This window comes from Bos grunniens, chromosome 13, assembly GCF_055505025.1.
Source record: "Bos grunniens cultivar Pamir isolate PY7600 chromosome 13, Bosgru_T2T1.0, whole genome shotgun sequence".
NCBI classification, from domain to species: Eukaryota; Metazoa; Chordata; class Mammalia; order Artiodactyla; family Bovidae; genus Bos; species Bos grunniens.
Window position 1 is genome coordinate 48,731,074 of NC_141177.1, and position 24,066 is coordinate 48,755,139.

The 24,066-nt window shown below is 43.1% G+C and overlaps 1 protein-coding gene across 43 annotated transcripts in view; it reads left to right on the forward strand.

The window, feature by feature from the left end:
• The window catches only part of SVIL (supervillin), a 256,217-nt gene that overhangs the window by 22,416 nt on the left and 209,735 nt on the right, over positions 1–24,066 (forward strand). For 32 of the 43 annotated variants that reach the window (XM_086333936.1, XM_086333952.1, XM_086333949.1 and 29 more), the window contains one exon: positions 17,884–17,982. The exons of 9 other annotated variants lie outside the window; for them this stretch is intronic. The gene's annotated coding sequence lies outside the window, so the exon portion shown is untranslated. Of the gene's footprint in view, positions 1–8,929; positions 8,955–9,279; positions 9,354–17,883; positions 17,983–24,066 lie in introns of those variants that run through there. 2 more of the 43 variants (XM_086333931.1, XM_086333928.1) reach the window with 2 other exon arrangements.

The window sequence follows — 24,066 nt, forward strand, 5'->3', positions numbered from 1 at the left end:
ATCAGTTCCTTTAAGCCAGCAGTTTCTAAGCTCTGTGAACATGGACCGTCTCCCACTTTGTGGAGGATTACCCTTAAACATATTAGAGCATCTTGTAGCTCATAGTTTGGGGAACATTGGGCTAACTAGATCAAGGGTCTGCAAAGTACAGCCTGCAGGCCACATTGGGCTTGCCACCTATTTGTGTAAAGTTTTATTGGCACACAGTCACAGTTGCTGATTTACAGATGTCTGTTGGGACAGACAGGGGCAGAGTTGTGCATTTGCTGGAGACCCGTATGGCTCACAATGCCTAAAATATTTACCATCTGGTTATTTACAGAAAAAGTTTGCTAACTTCTACACAAACCTCGAAGTGATTCATGAACATGGTTTAAAAAAGTCAGATGGTAGAGAAACACTAATAACAAAAAACAAGAGTCTTATTTTCCAGAGGCAATGCAATTTTGATGGTTCCTGTTAATTATTTTAGTGGTTATTGCTTCTATAACCAATAATACATTTACTCAGCTATCTTGGATGTATCTGTCGTGAGTTTTATCTACTGACACTGCTGTGATCGAGGGAGCCCACACATGCACACAGAGGCAGGCATAACTCAGTTTTGCCGCTATATGAATTCCTCTGTAAATTACCTTTGCAATGTAACATTTAATATTCACAAATCTCTATACCTTGTTCCATCTACTTCCTACCTCTTAAGTGCTGCATTTTGTGAGATGAGGATCCTAAGCACCCTACCCTTTCCTCTGCCTCTCTTTTCCCCTTGTCTTTAAACTTTTCCCTGTGTTGTCTTTACCTTTGCAGTGTTGAGGTGTTGATAATGTTCTCTAGCTGGCAGTAAGTATTTCCTAAGCTTTGTCCATAGATTGAGTTTGAAGATTAATATAAATAACCTTTGGCAGAGCAAGTAGTGCTATGATTACACATCCTTCCTATGGTTCTAATATTGCAACTATAGAAATGCTTGAAGGAGAAAATTTCTAATGTCATTTACATATGAGTTCATTCTGTTAAATTCCACCTGTCACTGAAAATCATGGCACATTTGGACTATGTCTTTCTTGTATTTTGTTTGTGGCCTATATTTTTCCTTGAGTTTTTATTGGTCTTTTTATTTATTGAGGAAAGACTCAGGTTTCCTTTCCTGTACCCTTCCCACCCTCTAGCTTCTAACTCATTTGTCCATTGTTTGGAATCAATGCCTTTTTCTAGAAGATGTCCTATGTAGCCCACTCTCTGAAGTTCTCATCGCTTCCTAGCCCTGCACCTACTCAGTTCAGTTCATTCACTCAGTCGTGTCCGACTCTTTGTGACCCCATGAATCACAGCATGCCAGGCCTCCATGTCCATCACCAACTCCTGGACTTCACTCAAACTCATGTCCATCGAGTCGGTGATGCCATCCAGCCATCTCATCCTCTGTCGTCCCCTTCTCCTCCTGCCCCCAATCCCTCCCAGCATCAGAGTCTTTTCCAATGAGTCAACTCTTCGCATGAGGTGGCCAAAGTACTGTAGTTTCAGCTTTAGCATCATTCTTTCCAAAGAACACCCAGGACTGATCTCCTTTAGAATGGACTGGTTGGATCTCCTTGCAGTCCAAGGGACTCTCAAGAGTCTCCTCCAACACCACAGTTCAAAAACATCAATTCTTCGGCACTCAGCTTTCTTCACAGTCCAACTCTCATATCCATACATGACCACTGGAAAAACCATAGGTTTGACTAGATGGACCTTTGTTGGCAAAGTAATGTCTCTGCTTTTTAATATGCTATCTAGGTTGGTCATAACTTTCCTTCCAAGGAGTAAGCGTCTTTTAATTTCATGGCTGCAGTCACCATCTGCAGTGATTTTGGAGCCTCAAAAAATAAAGTCTGACACTGTTTCCACTGTTTCCCCATCTATTTCCCATGAAGTGATGGGACCAGTTGCCATGATCTTCGTTTTCTGAATGTTGAGCTTTAAGCCAACTTTTTCACTCTCCTCTTTCACTTTCTTCAAGAGACTTTTTAGTTCCTCTTCACTTTCTGCCATAAGGGTGGTGTCATCTGCATATCTGAGGTTATTGATATTTCTCCCGGCAATCTTGATTCCAGCTTGTGCTTCTTCCAGCCCAACGTTTCTCATGATGTACTCTGCATAGAAATTAAATAAGCAGGGTGACAATATACAGCCTTGACGTACTCCTTTTCCTATTTGGAATCAGTCTGTTGTTCCATGTCCAGTTCTAACTGTTGCTTCCTGACCTACATATAGGTTTCTCAAGAGGCAAGTCAGGTGGTCTGGTATTCCTATCTCTTTCAGAATTTTCCACAGTTTATTGTGATCCACACAGTCAAAGGCTTTGGCATAGTCAATAAAGCAGAAATAGATGTTTTACTGAAACTCTCTTGCTTTTTCCATGATCCAGCAGATGTTGGCAATTTGGTCTCTGGTTCCTCTGCCTTTTCTAAAACCAGCTTGAACATCAGGAAGTTCACAGTTCACATATTGCTGAAGCCTGGCTTGGAGAATTTTAAGCATTACTTTACTAGCGTGTGAGATGAGTGCAATTGTGCGGTAGTTTGAGCATTCTTTGGCATTGCCTTTCTTAGGGATTGGAATGAAACTGACCTTTTCCAGTCCTGTGGCCACTGCTGAGTTTTCCAAATTTGCTGGCATATTGAGTGCAGCACTTTCACAGCATCATCTTTCAGGATTTGGAATAGCTCAACTGGAATTCCATCACCTCCACTAGCTTTGTTCGTAGTGATGCTTTCTAAGGCCCACTTGACTTCACATTCCAGGGTGTCTGGCTCTAGGTGAGTGATCACATGATCATGATTATCTGGATCGTGAAGCTCTTTTTTGTACAGTTCTCCTGTGTATTCTTGCCACCTCTTCTTAATATCTTCTGCTTCTGTTAGGTCCATACCATTTCTGTCCTTTATTGAGCCCATCTTTGCATGAAATGTTCCCTTGGTATCTCTAATTTTCTTGAAGAGATCTATAAACTGTCACATATTATTGTTCTTAGGCAACTATGGGCTATTTTCTTTCATTTCTTTATGATTTTGTTTATAGAGGCTTCATATGTTTACAGGTTAAGTTATAGTGTAAGAGTTTGGTAGATTATGTCAGCTAGCATATTTATTCATTTTCTCGAGGGATGCTGTGTTATTCATTAATCAGGCCTTGTGTGAAGGTGTTAGTCGCTTAATCATGTCCAACTCTTTTGCTACTCTATGGACTGTAGCCCGCCATGCTCCTCTGTCCATGGAATTCTCCAGGCCAGAATACTGAAGTAGGTAGCCATTCCCTTCTCCAGAGGATCTTCCTGACCCAGGGATTGAACCTGGCTCTCCTACATTGGCAGGTGGATTCTTACTGTCTGAGCCACCAAGGAAGCCCTAATCGGACCTTGGTTAGTTACAGTGCAGTAGGCCTGTTACAGCTGTAATGGTCTCTAGAGGTGGAGGGAAAGCAATGGGTGTAAAATTAATAAGTTTTGAGTTCTCATTCAAACTTCTGTGTGTGTTATTTAGTCAACAAATGCAGTCTGAGACACAACCAGAGCAGATTGCAGATAAGCTGTAAGTTTTCGAGTTTGGTATGGTGATTTTCTGTTAAATTGTGTCTCCTTTATTTCTATTTTAATCCTAATGTGTGGTAAGAATTATATCTAAGAATTAAATTAAACCTATAAGATTTAAGAAAGCATACCCTTACAGTAGAACAAAAAATAAAGTGCAGATTTCCAGTTATATCTTGAATTCGATAATGTTGGGAGAGTCTTTGCCTAAAATGGAACAGAACTCTAGTTTTTTTGTAAAGGGAAAGGCACCCAGAATGTGTTAGGTCAAACTTAGAAGTTTACGTGTTTGGCTGTGAGAATTTATAGATTTTGGAGGTTTTTTTGGCATTGTCACATGGCTGAATAGGGATCAAACCCACACCCGCTACAGTGGGAGCTCAGTCTTAACCACTGGACCACCAGGGAAGTCCCCAGTGATTATTCTTTTAAAATTAGATTTTCACAGGAGAGGGGTTGGGAGGAATTGGGCAATTGGGATTGATACATGTATAACATTGATACTGTGTATAAAATAGATAACTTATCAGAAGACACTGTATAGCACAGGGAACCCTACTCAAAGCTCTTTGGTGAGCTGAATGGGAAGGAGATCCAAAAGGGAGGAGATGTATGTGTATGTATGGCTGATTCACTTTGCTGTACAACAGAAACTAACATTGTAAAGCAACTATTCTCCAATAAAATTTTTAGAAAAGAAGAAATGAGCTTTGGTCATGAAAAAATAAGTAAATAAGATTAGATTTTTCATCTAATAACAAACGATCACACTGTATCTGTTTCCTGTTGGTGCTGTAACAAATTACCACTGACTTAAAGGCTTCATTCAACAAGACAGATTTATTCTTTTATAGTCCCAGAGGTCAGAAGTCCAATGAGTTTTACAGGGATAAAATCGAGTATTAGCAGGGCCAGTTCCTCCTGGAGACTTCTCCCAAGGGGATTCTGTTTCCTCGTCTTTTTCGGCATCTAGTGTCTGCTGGCATTCCTTGGCTCATCCCTGCATTCCTTCCCCCATTTGAAAGTACGTCACTCCAGTCTGCATCCATCCTCCTGTTGGCTTTTCTTCTGTAGTTACTGTCCCTCCGCCTCTTCCTTTAAGGACGCTCACTGGTGATTACCTTGGGCCTATCCAGATAAGACAGGATAATTTCCCCATGTTAGGTGACCTTCACAGCTTCCAGGGCTTAAGACCTGAGTTTTTTTGGGGGGTGCTGGAGCAGCATTGTTCAGTTTACCATAGACACAGTTTCCCTTCTGACCATGAATATTCCTGCAGCCTACGTTACCTTTGACTGCACTGCAGATCTTTTGGGGGAAGCTGCAATTTAAAGGGAAAATAACCCTCTCCCCATATTTTCCTTTACCAACATTCAGGGAGAAAGAACTTCTCACACTCCATGGTTTCTCTTTCATGCATTCAAGGAATGATTGTGAAGCCCTCATTCCTACTCTCCTGATATTTCAGAAGGTATTAACGTATTTAAAATTGGCACCACATTGACATGGTTTCAACAGAACCACTGCAAGCATCTCAGTTTAGGTATAAAACCAGTGTATAAGTAAGGGGTAGTTTTTTTTTTAATTTTATTTTTAATTGGAGGATAATTACTTTACAATATTGGGATAGTTTCTGCCATATATCAAAATAAATCAGCCACGGGCATACCCATGTCCCCTCCCTCTTAAACCTCCCTCCTCATCCCACCTAAGTGAGGTGTAGTTTTTAAAGATGTCTTCCTTAAATACATTAAAAATTAAAGTAGCACCTCCTTTAAGACTGCTGAGAGGTATCTGCTTGTGTCTCTGGTCTTGGAGGCTTGAGTCACTGTGTTATCTTTGATGATGGAGAGAATGAATCGGTTACCTGAATGAACAGGGAGGGGAGGGGTGCAGTCCTCTTTCGTCTTCCAATCTTTTTTTTTTTTTTTTTGGCTGCACTGGGTCTTGGTTGCAGCGCATAGGCTTCTCTTACTGTGATATGGGCTTAGTTGCCACAGGGCATGTGGGATCTTGGTTCCCCAAGGGACTGAACCCATGTCCCCTGCATTGGCAGGCATATTCTTAACCACTGGACCACCAGGGAAGCCCTGGGTCAGTCCTAATTGTTCGAGTTTGAGCTTATGTTCTGTTCATGTAACTAACCTCGCTCATTTCCACCCACCTGTCTCCCACCCTCGCGGGTGATGTGGGTCCATTTGATTGTGCTGGCAAGGACTTGGTGCTTTGTATGTATGTGTTTTTCCCAAGTCACCTGGCTTGGGAGAAGAGAAGTGGCAGTAGTTGCCCAAGTTCTGGGTACCAGGCACTGTGTCAGGGGGGCTGACATGACCCCACTGGCAGTGGCTGTGACCATTTTCTGTGAGTAAAAGGAGGGAACAGGAGTTAACCCTGAGGTCTGCCTGTCTCCTCTGCCCCTGTAGGTGATGACCTGTTCCCACAAACTTCTGCTATGACTTAGGACAGCTTTTCTGATTCCTCTGCGTTTGATCTTGGCAATGGGATTGGCCATCCTGGCACATGCATCCTGGTGGTGTTCACTGGTCACACACACCCTTTCTCTGTGCAGGTGCTATGTGAGGTATAAAGGGGTGCAAGGAACAGTCTGGCCCTGCTCTCCTGGAGCTTTCAGCCTAGAAGGGGAGACAGATGTGAGCAGTGGACCAAGAAATCCAGGCTTAGAAATGTGCTAGGTGCTCAAAAGGATGCTGTGAGGAAAATGGGACTGGGGGTGGCAGGGAGAAACCTACTTTACACTGGTGGTCAGGGAAGGTTTCTTGGAAGAGGTACCATTTGAACCAAAATCTGAAATCTTAGGAGGAGTTGGGCCATGAAGAGCATTGCGCACACCACCTGTATGTGCAAGAGCCCTGTGTGTATATGTTCACTGTACATGTGGAACTTCAGTGCACTTTTGTTCATAGATCTTCTTCCCTCCGCTTACTGCAGGCCCTCCAGGACAGTGTCAGGGCCTTTGTCAATGTCCCTCCAAAGCTGAGCATTTTGTGGGTAAATGATTGAGCCCCCAGAGTAATATTATCCCATTGTTGCATCTTCTATCCTGGCTTTGTTATCGGAAATTTGTGTCCCAAATAAAAGTGAACAATAGTTCATTTTTCTGTTTCACCAGCAAATGGCTTTTCTTGGCTTTGGGTGGAGGGCACAATTGGGATTGATTAATAACATAAGAAATTAAATTTTAGACGGTATTTTGGTGAACAAATAATTGAGAACTAACTCAACATGAGGGCCTGTGTTAGATGCTTCAGAGATTTTTTTTTTTAAGTGAGAAAATAACTCCTGCTAGTGAGGCAGTCATGGTATAAACATTTCGAAAGTGTTGTAAACCATTTTCTGTCACCATTTAGTGCATATTCAGTTACTAAGTGAACATACGCATACACACTTGTGAAGTGCTATGGGTTTACAAAGTGGCGTGAGCTCTGTGGACAGCAAAACTTAACAGAAAATCATGGATTTGGTTGAGAGAAGAGTGGTTGCAATTTGGGCATGAAAGGCTGGGGAGCCCAGCTCTCAGAAGCAGGAAACAACGGGAACTTCCACGCTGGTAAAAAAACTATTCAGGCTGTTATGACAGAACATCATAGACTGTGGGCTTAAATAACAGACATGTTTCTTGCAGTCCTGCAGACTGGAAGTCGAAGGTCAAGGTGCTGGCACACCCAGTGTCTGATGAGGACCCACTTCCAGGCTCATAGACAGCTGACTGTCTTTTCCTGGTGTCCTCACTTGGTGGAAGGGTCCAGAAAGCTCTCTGGGGGTCTCTCTCTTTTTCAATTATGAAAATATGATAACACTTTTACAGAATACTTGGAAAATACAGAACAAAGTTACATATAGTTTCACTGTATATTACAATTATGTTTTTAGGTAGAGAAATTAAGATTTTTAGTTGGAGTTTCAATATCAAACTCTCAAAAATTAATAGAATGAATAGACAGAAAAGTAGAAGGGTATGGTAGACCTGAAAAGCATTATGAACCAATTCAATATAATTAAAATTTATACAATTTTCATACAACAGCAGGAGACAAATTCTATTCAAGTTCTCTGCACAGGGCACAAATCCCATCCATGAGGGCTCCACCCTCATGACCTACTCACCTCTCGAACCACTAACACTTTCACATTGGGGATTAGGTTTCATGAATTGTGGGAGACAGTGTGTTCAGCCTAAAGCAAGAAGCACACAGATGAAGAATACATCTGACAGTTACTTCCTGGGGAGCCTCAGCCCTTTCTGCTAATTGGATCATTTTTTGGGGTTGCTGAGGCATCCTAGGTGGGATGGGAAGCATCTCATGTTGCAGGGCTCTGTTATTTGCGGACAGATCAGGGTTTGCCCACCAATGCTTCCCTCTACCCCTCTGAGGCACAGACATCTGGACCCTTCTCCTAGTAGAGGTCGCCTGCCCAGGGCCATGTGCCCACCCAGTGGCCCCACCCTGGGGTCTTTGTTCTGAGCTCAGAGCCCCAGTGGGTGCTGGAGCATTTGGATGACTGGTTGACAGAGGGGCCTGTGTTCTCTCCTCCTGCCCTTTCCCTGCTCCACTTGTCATGAATGGAGGGCACATGAGTGGAGAACAGGAATGCATTTGGAATGGAAGATGCGATTTTCAAGAGAGGGGTGGTTTCTGACAACAGGTGGCGTTGATGGCTGAGGGCTGACAGTTCACTATCGGCAGAGCCAGCCTGTGCAGGGGACGTGCTCAGTCTCTGGTATTTGACCCTGAACTGACCCGAGTTACTTTCAAATCCAGTGTTAGGAACTTAAAGACAGAACCCAGAGAAATTTAAAAAGACTGATGAAAAGTCATGCAAGTTGGGGAAGAATCCTGGGTCTATTTTAAAGTTAGATTTTTTTCCCTTTGTTCTCTCTCTTTTTTTTTTTGGCAAAAAAAAAAAAACAACTGTGCTCTTTCCTGTATTAAAAATAAATTTCTAGATTATTTCACATTACCCCTAAGCCTACATTGGGCCCCTTCATATTGGGGAGTTATCTTGGTTGAGATCCTAAGATCCAAGTTTGGAATTTTTTTGCTTTTGCCCTTTTTAAAAAAAAAAAAAAAACAGTGAAGTGAAAGGAAATAGGGTTTATCCATTTAATGAGTATTTATTTGTTAGGCAGCCTGTCAAATTCCTTAGAATGTGTGTCAGGAAGCAAGATCAGGACGACTCCATCTCTGCTCCTCCAGAGTTTGGGCTCTTGCAGAAGGGCAGACGTGCAGAAAACAAGGTGTCAGCAGCCGGCTGTGAGTTGAAGGTTCGCACCAGGAACGGGAGCCATCCGGAGCCAGGGAACGGGTCTGATGATCAGATTGTCCACAGACAGCACGTTTGAAAGTCATGAGAGATCACAAAGGTCTGTGAGCTGTGTCAGTTTAGGGATTTCTTTTCACTGTCACCATAAGATAACTTGGACTGATGCCTGGGAGGGTGGCCTTATTTATGAAGTGGAATATGTTCATTGATTATTCCTACCCCATCTGATGAACCTCATCAACTTGTGGTCTGAGCTAACATCCTGATTCTGGCTGTAGCTTCCCTCAGGGTCCAGGGAGTGAGCGATGAGGGGAGTGAAGAAGCTCGAGTCTGCAGTGGGCATCTGCTCCATGGAGTCCCATCCAGGAGTACACCTCCTGCGAAATCAAATGGGGAGGTCAGTGTGTCTGTCTTGGTCTCCACAGGAGGATGTTGGCTCTGATTCCCCTAGACGTCTGAGTGCTGCAGGAAGGTGGAACATGTCTGCTTGTGCTGTTGGGTATGGAGTTTTTTTTTCTTTCAGGAGCTTATCCTCCCATCCAAGTAATAACGAGGCTTGATGCTGCTTAGCTTACAAGATTGGGCACATTCAAGGTGGGATGGCTGTAGACAGTTTATTTTTTTTTTAATTTATTTATTTTTTAATTGAAGGATAATTGCTTTACAGAATTTTGTTGTTTTCTGTCAAACCTCAACATGAATCAACCATAGGTATACATATATCCCCTCCCTTTTGAACCTTTCTCAATGGAACATTTATTCCAAAAGTAGCCCCTAAACTATGCTTTATAGATGTCTCTATGAGGCTTTAACCTGGGACAGTTCCCTAGGAAATACTATGTTTAAATATTATATTTAAAGATGCTACCACATCCTGACAGAATTCTTTTAAAAATATTTCACATGATCCTTCAAATTTATTGGAAGGTCACAGTATGTTAAAAGTAACTCGGAGCCTTATAATTATAAGGCTTATTTAATTAAAAGGTTTCAGCATCCAGTTAGAACAGTTTTCTGCCAAACATAAGTGACTGTTTGAATGTATTTGTGAACAATTATTTTCTGTTGGAATGGAGAATCTTTTTGGGTGGGAGATGGCTACTGAGTATATTATTGCATGCATGCTAAGTCTAAAGAACTAAAGAGCCTCTTGATGAAAGTGAAAGAGGAGAGTGAAAAAGTTGGCTTAAAACTCAATTCAGAAAACTAAGATCATGGCATCTGGTCCCATCACTTCATGGCAAATAGATGGGGAAACAATGGAAACACTGAGAGACTTTATTTATTTGGGCTCTAAAATCACTGCAGATGGTGACTGCAGCCATGAAATTAAAAGACACTTGCTCCTTGAAAGAAAAGCTATGACCAACCTAGACAGCATATTAAAAAGCAGAGACATTACTTCGCTAATAAAGGTCCGTCTAGTTAAAGCTATGATTTTTCCAGTAGTCATGTATGGATGTGAGAGTTGGACAATAAAGAAAGCTGAGCGCAGAAGAATTGATGCTTTTGAACTGTGGTCTTAGAGAAGACTTGAGAGTCCCTTGCAAGGAGATCCAACCAGTCAATCCTAAAGGAAATCAGTCCTGAATATTAATTGGAAGGATTGATGCTGAAGCTGAAACTCCAATCTCTTGGCCACCTGATGCGAAGAACTGACTCACTGGAAAAGACCCTGATGCTGGGAAAGATTGAAGGCGGGAGGAGAAGGGAAAGATAGAGGATGAGATGGTTGGATGGCATCACTGACTCGATGGACATGAGTTTGAGCAAGCTCTGGGAGTTGGCGATGGACAGGGAAGCCTGGTGTGTTGCAGCACATGGGGTTGCAAAGAGTTGGGCACAACTGAGCAACTGAACTGGTAAGTCGCTTCAGTCGCGTCTGACTCTTTGCGACCCTGTGGACCGTCCCACCAGGCTCCTTGTCCATGGGGTTCTCCAGACAAGAATACTGGAGTAGGTTGCCGTGCCCTCCTCCAGGAGATCTTCCTGACCCAGGGATCGAACTTGTGTCTCTTATGTCTCCTGCATTGGCAGGTGGGTTCTTTACAACTAAGCCCACCTGGGAAGCCCAGGTATATTATTATAAGATTTTTCTCTTTCCTATAAAAAGCTACAGTTTTACATTTCCTGAGGAAAGTTGGGTGTTGCCCATCTTCCCATCCCCCAACTCAAACTAGCTTAAGCAAAACATCAAATTTGTTGACTTATAAACTAGAGCAATCCAAGAGTAAAGCTGGCTTCAGACAGGGCTCAAGTGTCCTCTCGGGGTTGGGCCTGAAAGATAGCCACTGGCAGTTCTTACAGCTTTGACCCAAAAAGAAAGAAGAAAGACCCTCTTTCTTCTAGTGCTGCTCAATCAAGTCTTATGAAAGGAATCTTTTTGGCCTGGATCACGTGCCCATGGCTGTGCCCAGAGGGGTGAACTGCCATTGCAGGGTCCATCCTTGGATTGAGGGGTGGAGGCAGTGACAGTGGGAGGGAGGAGGAGTTGCCAAATGAAGGTAAGGGTCCATGGCACACCCACACTTGTGCTAGTAGGGCCTGCTGTTGCTAGTGGCACCTGGTGGTGGAGGGATGGAGGATGGAGAGGAGGAAGATGGCAGTCCCGTGGCACCTGCTGTTTGTTAGAACCTTGAGGTTATTGGCTCAATTGCAATTCTTCTCCAACTGGCTTTTATGTAAGTACCTGGCTAGCCAAGGATAAACTCATGATTGGGAGTGAGAGCAGGAGAGGGAAACAGCCAAATGCTGTCTTCCATAGATAATGAAATCGTACGCCTTTCTTCACTGTTTTATAAGATATGGGAAAGGATTCATGGAAGGGGGTTCCCAGAACTCTTCCTGTGACATTTCCAGGCTCCTGTTGGTAGAAAGATTTTTGTAGGTGTGTCTTCTTGGTGAGAGGGTACCCCTGGGGTCACCTGGTAAGTTAGAGAGTTTGGGCAAAATATTCATCCGAGGGCTTTCTCAGCAAAAAAAAGAAAAAAAAAAAAGGCCAGTAGTGATCTTTGTTTTACTGTGGGAGTCTCCTTTCCACATAAATGAAGTTAGAGCCTCAGCGTTCCCTCAAGGACCATCTTCATCCACCTCCCAAGTTTCCCTTTGATTTCAGCAATTTTGTCTTTATGCAGTGAACAGTCTCTGTCTTGGTCAAGCATCTGCTAAAGAAGCTGACATTTTGAGTCTCTCTTTTTAATTTTTTTATTTAAACATTTTATTTTCTATGGGTGTATAGGCAATTAACAATACTGTGATAGTTTCAGGTGAACAGTGAGGGGGTTCAACCTTTCATATACATGTATCCATTCATCCCCAAACTCCCCTCCCATCCAGGCTGCCCCATAATTTTGAGCAGAGTTCATGTGCTATACAGTAGGTCCCTGTTGGTTATCCATTTTAAATATAGCAGTGTGCACCTTTCCATCCCAAACTCTCTTACTATCCCTTCCCCACATCCTTACCTGAGGCAACCATAAGTTTGTGAATCTCTCTTTATTTTAGGTCAATTAATTTTCCTTGATCTACGTTTTTACTGTTTATTGTGTCCTCTTTTTCTTCAAAAAGGGAAAAAAAATATCCATTCTGCCCTGAATTTGGAAATCTCTCATCGTCTTTGCTTGGTCAGTCAGACTTCATCACTGTGTAAACTTTGAAAATCACTTTTCAGCTCCTTATTTGTCCAAAGGGAGGGTTTTGAGCCCAAACCACTGTTGAGTTGGTTTGGTTTCTTTTCTAGCATTTTCACCAGCCCATGTACCCAGAGGAAGCAGTATAGCAGATGCCCTTGACCCCAGGCACACCAAGGCCTGGACTCGAACCACCTTTCTTCTCCTGCCTGGAGAGCTGGCCCCATCCGGCTTCCCACCCCTTATTTCAAGCCCCAGCAACACCACTCACTCAAACACTGAGCAAATCTGGCTGAAAAAAACCCTCTTTGTCAGTTCAGCCTTTAGCCTATCCAAAGCTATCATTAAAGCCATAGCAGTTGTTCAGTTATTAAAATCCGTTCTTGTATTCAACTCTCAGACAGAATCCAGCCCGTTGACCAGTTGTTCACATCTGTCTTGAGTGCATTCAGATCCATGGTTTTATGGTGTCATTTGATGATGGTGCTTTTTCCAGCCGGGCTGGCTCCTGGTGGCTTAAACAGTGCAGCCAAATGGGCACCGAACCTCCCCACCTTGTCTCCTGTAAACGAAACTCTTGAACGTGATTTTGTGTTCAAAGCACCATGCTACACACTGGACACTTAAAACTGTAAGACACTTATGATTTTGTTCCTGTATCCATTTTACAGATGAATAAAGAGGTTGGTGAGGTGAGGAAACCTGACCCAGTTAGAAAGCATTTTAAGGCCATCTGTGGGATTCCTGAGCCCACCTGGGATCCCTGCTTAGACAGCAAGGGGATGCTCCCTCCCTCATGGCTACAAAATGCCAATCCATTGGGGGAGGGATAGCCATGTTTATTATCAGTTTTATGATGTCATCTCTTTGTGCTGATAGGAAGTCTAGTGGTACATTTCCTTTTAAAGGCAGTTTTAACATTGACAGACACTTGCTTCTAAATCAGCTGGCCAAAAGTAAGGAGCCCAGCCCATGATTTCTTGTTTCCTGTAGTTTGATCCGTCTTGCCTGCACCAACACTTCCTTTTTAGAGCAAACAACGGAACCTCTCCCCTGAGGTGGGCAGAAACTTACCTGAGTCATTGGAGCAGGGATTCCCCTGGTCCTTGAATTTCCGTTTGCTCTCTGATTCCCCTCCAGGAAGGAGACCAGAGCGGAGGGCTTGTCTGGTTCACTTAGCCTGAGGCTCAAATATTTGGGAGGGTGATTTTGAGCGTTTTCTTCTTATTGTTCTTAGACCACAGTGGTGAAATCACTCAGGCATCTACATGGTATTCCCCACCTTTGTTCTTCAGTCTCTGGTGGCCATAGGAGCTGGTGGCTTTGCTGTTCTACTGGAAGGAAACGTTAGTCACATCTTAATCCTGAGTCATACATTTATCCTCATTTGGGAAAGAAGGAAATTTGACAGCAAGGCTGAGTCAATAATTTTGGTCCTGACCTTTGAGAGAGATTGGTAAACAAACTGAATCACAAATTGTTTATTATTTTGGTCACAGAAGCTAGAAAGTTCCCAAGAAGTGAATCTTTCAAATCTGTATAGTATCCCACATACTTTAAGCTCTATCTGTCATCAATTATTTAGATGATTAGTACTGCTACAGATTTGGAAAATAAATATCTTTCTATTATAGAACATTACAGTTTTATTTAATGGAAAAAAAAAAAAAACAACGGTTCTCTTACTTTTCTTATTCTCCTAGAAGAAAATGTTCCACTGAATAATTTATGCTTTTAAAATGAAGCCTTGTGTTTTCATGATACCAGAGGCCCTTTCATTATCTAAGTGAATGTTAAGCAGCCCTGAATGTCAACCATTTTCATGTAATAAACATTTTGAACCTAGGACAACTCGGGCAACTTGATTGTCCTCAGGTGAAGTTCAGACTGAATTACACAGAAGTACAAATAATTGCAGATAATAGAACTAATCACAGTATGCAAATTAGCCATGATAAGAATCTTATGAAAGTTTTTCATGGTTATGTTCACGTAAAATAGGTTGTAAAATTTAATTATGTCATTCAGGATGGTAAACATATTATAGTTTCACACTTTTTAAAAGAATTGAGACAAATGGTTATTTGTAATTTTGTAATCTTGTTATTTTGTATAAAATGCATGATTTTTTAAGACAGAGGGACCAACTAAAAACGCACTGTGCCCTGATATTTCAGATCTAAAGTGCCTCCTTCTAAAATGTATGCTTGGCTTGAAATGACATAAAACCCTCCATGTTACTGATTTATACTTTAAAAAATTTTTTCTGAAGATTCTACAGCAGGTCCTTGTTATCTGGGGATAATTAGAACCAGGAAAAAGCCATTTTAATTGAATCAACTTAAGCAGGGACCAGAATGTCATAATACAGTTTTTAAAAGCTTTGGGGCATTATCTGGCCAAAAACTCTGAATATCACGAAAATAGTATTTTTAGTTTAGACTTCACAAAATGTAGATGATCATTTTGACCTTGGCTAACTCTTAGAATGAGCAATGCTAAAAATCAAGTATTAATTGTTTGGAGAGGAATACACTTTTAGACAAACTTGTAATTGTGTATCATGGTACTTTATAAATCCCATTTGACATTGACATCACATCTTTAAGATGGTCAGTTTTACAGAAATACTTGAGATCCTAGCCATTTTCCTCTGGGCCTTTTATATTGTTGACTATCAAACTCCTCCTGGGTTGAAATCCCTACCTTGTCACCCATTTAAAATGTTTCTCTTAAATGACTGTGGCTCATCCGCCTGCTCAGTCCCCATTTGCCACTGTTTAACCTGTCATTGCTGAAGTTCTCTAATATTTTGATTAACCTCATGAAATTCTGTATTTGGAGGGCAAGATTTGCAATTAGGAAAGATGCTGATGATGAGCAGGGATGGGATTTTGAGTGGGAATTCAAGTCACTTGATGGTTGATTGTTAGGAAATATTGTAGAGTTTTGAAGGCACGTTTCCCTAAAAAAAGCTCCTCACCATGTGGGGATCTGGACAGTGAGCATTCAGGTAACCGGGGCCCCCCTACTTCTTTGCCTGAGTCCATTGCAGTGCGCTCTGGAGACGAGGAGGCAGATTCATGTGTGGGCCAGGCGCTGGTCCTGCCAGGAAGTAGGTTTATGACCATGAATAAGTCATTTAACTTCTTTTGGACTAATTTTCTAATCTACAAAATGAAAGGATTGAGCTCAAGCCCCTTCTGATGACAAGATTCTGTAATTCTGAAGTGTTGGATATTTTCAGGCTGGTGAGAGTTTTAACACTCAGTTTTCATAGAATCCTAGAACTTAATAATCATCAAGAACCAGCTCCTTCTTTCAGTTTAATTGTACCATATAGCTTGCTTACTAAGTCACTTCAGTTGTGTCCAACTCTCTGCAACCCTGCCAGGCGCCTCTGTCCATGGGATTCTCCAGGCAAGAATACTGGAGTGGGTTCCTCCTCCAGGGCATCTTCCCGACCTAGGGATCGAACCTATGTCTCTTAAGTCTCCTGCATTGGCATACAGATTCTTTACCACTAAGTATCTATATATAATATAAGATGTAAAATATATATCTGTAGATAATTATTTCCATAGCTATGGATCACATATGGATATATGTGATCATTTATTTGGTAAAATTGTAATCAGCACCTTGGAACAGTTTTAAATCTGCTCTTTTCAGTCATGTTATCCTTATGCATTTGCCTATATATTGTCATCTTTTTTCTTTCTTTCTCTTTATTTACTTTTTGGCCTCACCAAGTGCCTTATGGGATCTTTGCTCCTTGACCAGGGATTGAACCCTGGCCCTTGGTGGTGAGATCATAGAGTCCTGACCATCAGGGAGTTCCTTTATATTGTAATTTTAACATGTTTCTCTTTTTCACATTAATCTGTTCTAATGACTACCACTAATAATAATAATAATCCATAAGTACATTTTCTAAAAATTTTTAGTTTTAACTTTTTATTTTGTATTGGAATGTAGCCAGTTGACAATGTTGTGGTGATTTCAGGTGCACAGCAGAGTGACTCAGCCATCCTTAGACATGTATCCATTCTCCCCCAAACCCCCCAAGTACACGTGGTGGTGGTGGTGGTTTAGACGCTAAGGCATGTCTGACTCTTGCGCTGTAGCCTGCCAGGCTCCTCTATGGGATTCTCCAGGCAAGAATACTGGAGTGGGTTGCCATACCCTCCTCCAGGGGATCTTACCAACCCAAGAATTGAACCTGGGTCTCCTGCATTGCAGGCAGGTTCTTTACCGAAGTACATGTGTTATGATACATTATACTTCAATATACCCTGCCCAGTATATCCTGGCAACAGAGCATCTCTATACTTTAGAATTTGGGGGGGAAGTTTTGGGGTCATGTTACCATAGGCATCTCTGTAGGTAGACAGTTTTGTAAAAAGAGCTTCCCACCCCCCTAGGGCGGTCTGTGTACTGCAGTACTTAAACGCCTTTAGCCACTGCTGTAAACAGGAAGAAACATACTAAAGCAAAGGTCTGGCTAAGAGAAGCAGGGGGAGTGGCAAGGAAAGCTGGAAGGATATTCCTTTTGCTGCTGCCAGCAGGGCAAATCAAGATCCCGGGAGTCTGGCATAAATAAAGGAAGTTGGGAAGGACACAGAAAGGGGTTTCTGGATGCATTTTCGGAGCACTGCACCGCATATTCAGTTAACCCGGAGGGCTTGGTGACCTTTGGCTTCTGAAGTTGCACTGAGCCTGGTGCAGAGAACAAAGCCACCAGACCTCACCAGCCTCCAGGAGCAGAAGTGCTCACGGGAGTGAGGCAGCCACAGGCCAAATGAGCAAATCCTGCATGGTTAAAAACAGCAGCACTTTTTAATTCAAGATCTGGGAGATTGTCAAAGCATCCTGGGGGGATAAGAGTTTGTTCATCCGTTAAAATTTCATCTGCTGCCTCCTACAAGATGAAGGGAGCATAATTGACACTCTTCCGTCCCCTCTGGCCATGTCTGCTTTAGTCTCTGGTTGCTCTGGGTCTCCTGCATATGTGGGTGAATGGCTTGCAATGCTTTTTGACATAACTTGCTAAGGTTTCCCTTTATTGAGAAAGAAAGGGAACTCTGTGTTGCAGAAATGGGGGGGTAACTTGGTTGTTTACAGTAGCTGATGGCACATGTTTCAAGTTAAGCCAGGTTAAGCAAGGCAGTTTTTAGCCGTGATGGGCATGACCAAGTAGAAAAAAAAAATACTGTTACAGAAATTTTATGTCAGTTTCACTTCCCCTTGTTGGAGGCCTTATGGAAATGAGGGGTAGTGATAAAGTCTGGTGAAGTCCACTGTTCTCAGAGAATTTATTTCATCTCATTTATGTATTCCTCAGCTTTAGAAGTCACATCCTATAGTTTAACAAAAAAAAAAATTTTTTTTTTTTTCCAGATTCTAGCTACATCAGAAACTGGTCATTTTCTAAAACTAAAGGAGAAAACTAGGAAGGGGTGATGAATTCTTTCTGAGTTTCGAGTTACAAAATAAAACGTAAGTATTGATGATTTCACAATGTGTTTACAATACTGTTGAGACCAGCTGAAAAAGCAGCAAATAACCAAGAGTTTTGGATATTTGCTCTCACAAAAAATAACATGTACACTTCTGATTTACTTATGGGATTTTAAAAGAGAAGCAAAACTTAGCATATTCTTTTAAAATAAGCTTTCCAGGTAGATACACCAGAGGGTTAAGGTGAGACCCAGCTGAATAGTTTATTTTTTTCATAGACTGCATCCCTGGGCACGTTTCCCAGGCTTGGTCTGTATAATATCCCCTGATTTAGAGAGAGATGTGAGAATTTCCAATATCAAAGTTGGAGAAAGACAGCTAAAGAGTAGGGATTTACTTTAATCACACATAAATTGGATGAAACTTAATCACCAGTGGCTGCCTTAGGTCTTTCCCCAGGTCTAACTCACTTAAGCCCCATGACAGCTGCTAGCCCTACCTGGACACGCCCAGATCTCTTTGGCTGGACCCCAGGAACAGCACCCTCTCAGCCCCCTCATCCTAAAGCTGGTCATCCTCTCCAGGCCAGGGGTAGTCCTCGCGGGGTGCCCTTCTTCCCATTTCCCAGGACTTACAGCCAAAACCGAGGACCGTCATTAGTCCTCAGGACTGCCATTAAGACCACCAAACTTATTGTTTCCTCAAAAGGCTGTCTTTCCAAATCTCTTGGCAATATTTTGTCATTACGGACAGTCACAGTTCCTCTTTTCCACTTCTCAGTGTATCCATTGATTTTCCTCCTCTCCTTCAAATTGCTCTGCTTAATGACTGGATTCATGGCTAAAAGGAAATCACTTTTAAATTCATATCGATCTACTTTTTGTTTTTTAAAAAGCCAAATCGATCTCAGGGCCCATAGGCTGAGGATATAAAAAAAAATTAGAATTTTTGAAACCTCTGACTGTCTAATGAACAGGCTACCCTGCCTGGAGGAGCATCTCTGTTGATGGAAGCGTTTCTATAGAAACTGCACACCTGTCTGACAAGGATTCTCCAAAAGAGGAGCCTGGCTGAATTTGGAACAAAGTTTTCTAGGTTCCAGCCAAAAGGAATTATGCAGTTTCTCAGTTGATGGCCCAAAGGAAGCAAAGTTGTGTGTGTGTTTAATTCACACATTTTAAAAATTAAGCCAACAGATTCAACTAGATTATTGCACATCTACTGAAAGGTGACTCTCTGATTCTCGAGTATATTTCCAGAAAAGCTGTTCAGGGAGAGAGACTCTGTGGGCATTTTTCTGTGTGATGTGGGCTGCAATGGATGCAGGGTGGGATCCCAGAGGGCTCTTGACAGCAGGCGGGCATAGACAAAGCACACACTGAATCAGGGTGATTGACCATTGGGATCAACAGAGGGGGACAGTGATGAAAGCTGATAGTAAACTGTCTGAAGTGGGTATGTAGGTTTTGCTGGGCCGTGAGGGAGATTATATGAGTTGATTATACATCTGACTGTAATGAGGGTCTGAACATGACTTTTGAACCCCATCTGCCCTGCCACCCTTGAACCCCTAGTGTCTGCCTCCTGCTCCTGTAGCCCCATTGACCTGTCCTTGGAGGTGATGGAGGAGTAGTCCTTAATACATGAAAGAAAGCACAGTAGGGTCGTCTTTCCTGAAAACTTCTATATATATTTGAGCCTCTGAAGGCATATTTATTTGTGTTTTAACGAAGTCATGCTCCTGTTTCCTCCTCGAGCCTCCCTTATTCCAGCAAGAAGTGTTTTCTCCTCCTCCATTCTGCACGAGCATTGCTGGGCCCTTGTCTCGTGCCATTGCTCTGGTTCCTTTCACATTAATTATGTGGAAAGAGGCATTTCCTCACTTACTACTAGACTGTTAACTCCAGGAGGCAAAGGATTTCTTTCTGTTTTGTTTGCTACTTGACGTCAAGCGCCTGGAACAGTGTCTGGTATGTGGAAGGTGCGTGATGAACGTTTACTGGGGTAAATGAGGTGGCGAATGCATCTTTCTGACCCAGATTCCTTAGGCTCAGGACCCGTCCCTTCATCCATGAACTTCTTGCTGGACTGACACAGTGGCTGGTCTACTCACTGACCATTGGTCTGTGGGGTGTGATCACCCACGCCTGGTCCCCTCAGAGGGCCTGGGGAGGGGGTGTGCGGTATTGTCACCACCTTGGAGACCTTAGGTTAAACTGTCAGCTATTGAAGGCATTTCCTGGGTGCTTACAGGTGTGACATGGAAGGGAGGCAGCCGCCACGGGGCAGCTCTGGTGTAAATGGTGGGACCAGCCCCTCCTAGGAAGCATCTCTGATGGATGGGCCATGGCTGGTGGAGGCAGGAAGGGCGTGTGCTGGTTGTCACGACTGAGTCTTCCCCTCTGGTCGGGTCTAAGAGGAAGCCTGTGGTTAAGTCACGTGGCGGCAGAGTATCTGTCCCTGACAGGAAGGTTAAGGTGGCCCAGACTAAGCCCTGCCTCTGTTTAAATAAAGGAGGACAGACAGAGGCTGCATTGCAAGGCGTGGGATGTGATTTGCAGCAGATAAGGAGTCAGGCTGATGGAAAGTCAAATCTAATTCGGATGATCTAATACCATCTTTGAGTGGTTGCCCTGAGGGTCAATTCTGGTTGGTTATGGCTTTTACTTCCCTGCCACCCAACCCCACAATCACAAGGAGGAGAGCGGGAAGCTCTCAAGAGGTTCTTGCTCAGAACCTCTGTGCTAAGAGAGTTTATCTGGAAAGGACATTGTAGGTACAAGACTTAGGCTGTAAGACACAGTAAGAGTTGCCTTCTGGTCAGCTGATGAGTAACTTTGAGATGATCATGAGATATTAATATCGTAAAACTGGATTTTTGCTCCTGTCCTCCCCTGCCCGCTTCTCTTTCTTCTTCTTGTTCATCATCATCATCGTCATCTCCTTGTCCACACACACACACACACACACACACACACCTGGCCCCCCCCGGCTGACACTTGAGAAACTGTCAAGCCTTTCCCTGTCAGGCTCTGTGCAGAGGTGGCTGGAGTCTCTCTCGTCATCACCAAGTATTTATGAAGCTCTCACTCGGTGTCACGTAATTGCTGCCAACTTCTCCTCCTCCTCTGCTTTGTGCGCCCTGAGCCTTGCTCTCCAGTTGCTCCATGCTCTCCTATTCCTTTCCCCCAGGGTCATCCCTTCCCAGCCTCCCTTACCAAGCCTAGTCCCTGCCCCACCTCCACCTCCTGGAAGCCCACCTGGTTGCAGCCCTGCAGAGCCCCTGCTGCCCTTACCTCCGGCCCCAGGAAAGCAAGCCCGGCAGGTGATGCCAGTCACACCGGGGGAATCCGCAGCCTGAGCTGTAACCACCTTGTGTCTCCTTCCCCTTGCCCCTCTCGCACTGGGCTCCATCACCCTCCCAGGATACACAGGGCACTTGTGATAACCTGACCCTTTGGCTGTGACCCCAGAGCTGACGTCTAGTCTCAGTATAGTCAGCTCCTCTGATGCAGCCCTCCAGCCCCACCCAGTGGTTCCATGTCAACCCATGTGAGGGGTGATGGCACCACTTGGGAAGCCTTCACAGAAGGACCTAGACTCACGAGAGAAATGGAAACATTCCTGTAGTTTTCACGTCTTGTGCCTAGAAGTGTTACTTGGAGGGAAAATACATCTTTTTGGCATCTGGGTTCATGGGCTGGGGGTAGCTGCTGAGCTGAGTTGGAGATGGAGAATGTGTGGAACAGAACGGTGGGCGTCCAGGACACTCAGAGTGGGTGTGTGTGCTGTGCTCAGTCGTGTCTGACTCTCTGTGTCCCCATGGACTGTAGCCCACCAGGCTCCTCTGTCCATGGGACTTTCCAGGCAAGAATACTGGAGTGGGTTGCCATTTCCTACTCCAGGGATCTTCCTGATCTATCCAGGCATCGAACTCATGTCTCTTGTGTCTCCTACATTGGCAGGCAGATCCTTTACCTCTGTGGCACCTGGGAAGCTTTCACAGAGGAAGTCAAAATGATTCAGTCTCTTCCCTAAGTTTCCATTTTTTTATTAGAGATTTTAAAAATGATTAAATAGCAGTTTTCAATACCCAGTTGATCAAGGTATTTTAGAAACCTTTGATTTGAAAAGTTCTAAGGTGAATGATCTTTGGTTTGGTGGACAGTTGGCTTCTGATGACCTGGGGTGAACTCTTGTATAAGTGAGTAGGGCTCGTTCTCAAGAGATGCTTCCAGTACCCAAGGATCGTAACCAAGTGCCAGTAGGAGAAGAGACTTAGAAAATACGCTCCATGCAGCCACATGGGTGTTGCATCATAGCAGATGCTAGCTGAACAGGAGCCCTAGTTGTGGCCAAAGGCCGTTGTCAAAAACAGAAGGGTTGGCTCTAATCTCCCTCACCAGGATCCAGCTCAGTGTTCCATAACCAGCTGCTCTGGTCCCCGAAGATGACATCTCAGGGCCCAGGGTCACCCTCCCTGCCCTGCCAGAGCCGGGCCCACCTGGCTCTTCTCTCTACTTACTTTAGACAAGAGGAAATCTCTATGAGACTCTGAGTGTAGTCTCAGAAACATGTCTTATTTTATTGTCATGGCCCAAGACTACTTAGTAATTCCTTAGGACTGGAGGTAAGCTGACTGTACTATTTCCTAAGTATCTGTATTTAACAAGTTAAATAGTCTTTGCTCTCAATGAGTTTATATCATACATACACACACACACACATGCCTACCCTTATTATTTGAACTTTGATGATATGTGTGTTTCTGTAACACAGATAGTAACACAACAACAGGATGGAGATGAATAAATCTTTACTATAATAAATCTTTGTGTAACACTAGGGCAGGGCTGTTTTATCCATCATGAGAATAGAAGGATGGAGGAAAAGGCATGGTTTTCCCTTCACCTGGAGGGGGAACAAATGGAGGAAAAATTAGTTTTATTCTTAGAAGAGTTGAAGGCATGAATAGAACATGGTTTGATGAATAAGAAATGGCAACCATGGTGGGACTGGTTGGGGAAAGGAGGTGGTGTGCCTCTGGGAGGCGTCAGGGGACTGCGTGGATAGGAGTAACATTCTAGTAAATTGGAGGGCTGGTTTCTAGGGGTCCTGGTATTTCAGGTTCTACCCTGGGTCATGGCTGTGACCTAGGCTTATTGAACTGCTTGCTACAAAGTTATGTGTGGTAGGGAGAATCATGACTCCCCAAAGAATCATGGTTCATATCCTAATTCGCAGAGACTATGGATATATTAGGTTACATGGCAAATAGGAAGGTCTTATCTGGCCTTGAAATGGGGAAGTTATCCTGATGGTCCAGGTGGGTCCTACGTAATCACAAGGGTCCTCTGACGTGAAGGAGATGCAGGAGAGTCAGTGTAAGAGTGATGCCGTGGGATGAAGTCTTTGGAGGAGGGGCCACAGGTCAAGGAAAGCAGGGGCCTCTAGAAGCTGAAAAGGCCAGGAAATAGATTCGCCCCTGAAGCTGCCAGAGGGGATGCAGCCATGCTGACACTTCAATTTTCAGGCCAGTGAGACCCAATTCAGACTTCTAACCTCTAGGGCTGTAAGATAATAAAGTTATTTTAAGCCACCAAGTATGTAGTAATTTGTTACAGCACTGATGGAAAACAATCCAGTATGAAAACCTGCCTCTACTGTGGAGATGTGAGACTCCCTTAGTTATTTATGAAACTTAATACAATGGAAAATTTATGAAAGATAAATAACTTGAAGAATCTTGTCAAAATGAATTGTAAGATCTCTCTAAGATAATCTGTTTCAGTAAAGTGAGGGCAAGAACTTTATTTCCTCACTATTATACCCTCACTGCCTAATTCATTTTTATAATTCATTTTTTAAGTGAATGAAACTCTTCATTTAAGTCCATGAAAAAACAAGAGAACGATCTTTTCAAAGAAATTATTTTATGCAAAAGTGTGTCACTATGATTAGAAATCTTAAATTCAGACTCTCTTTATAGACCAAGAATATTATACTTTACATTATCACTCAAAGATAAGAGGTTTGGTTAGAGGATTTAATTTCTTTTAAGTTGTTGGGTGTAAGCAGGAATCATTTTTGTTTTCTTGGGTTCTAGGAACGTCTTTGTACCTA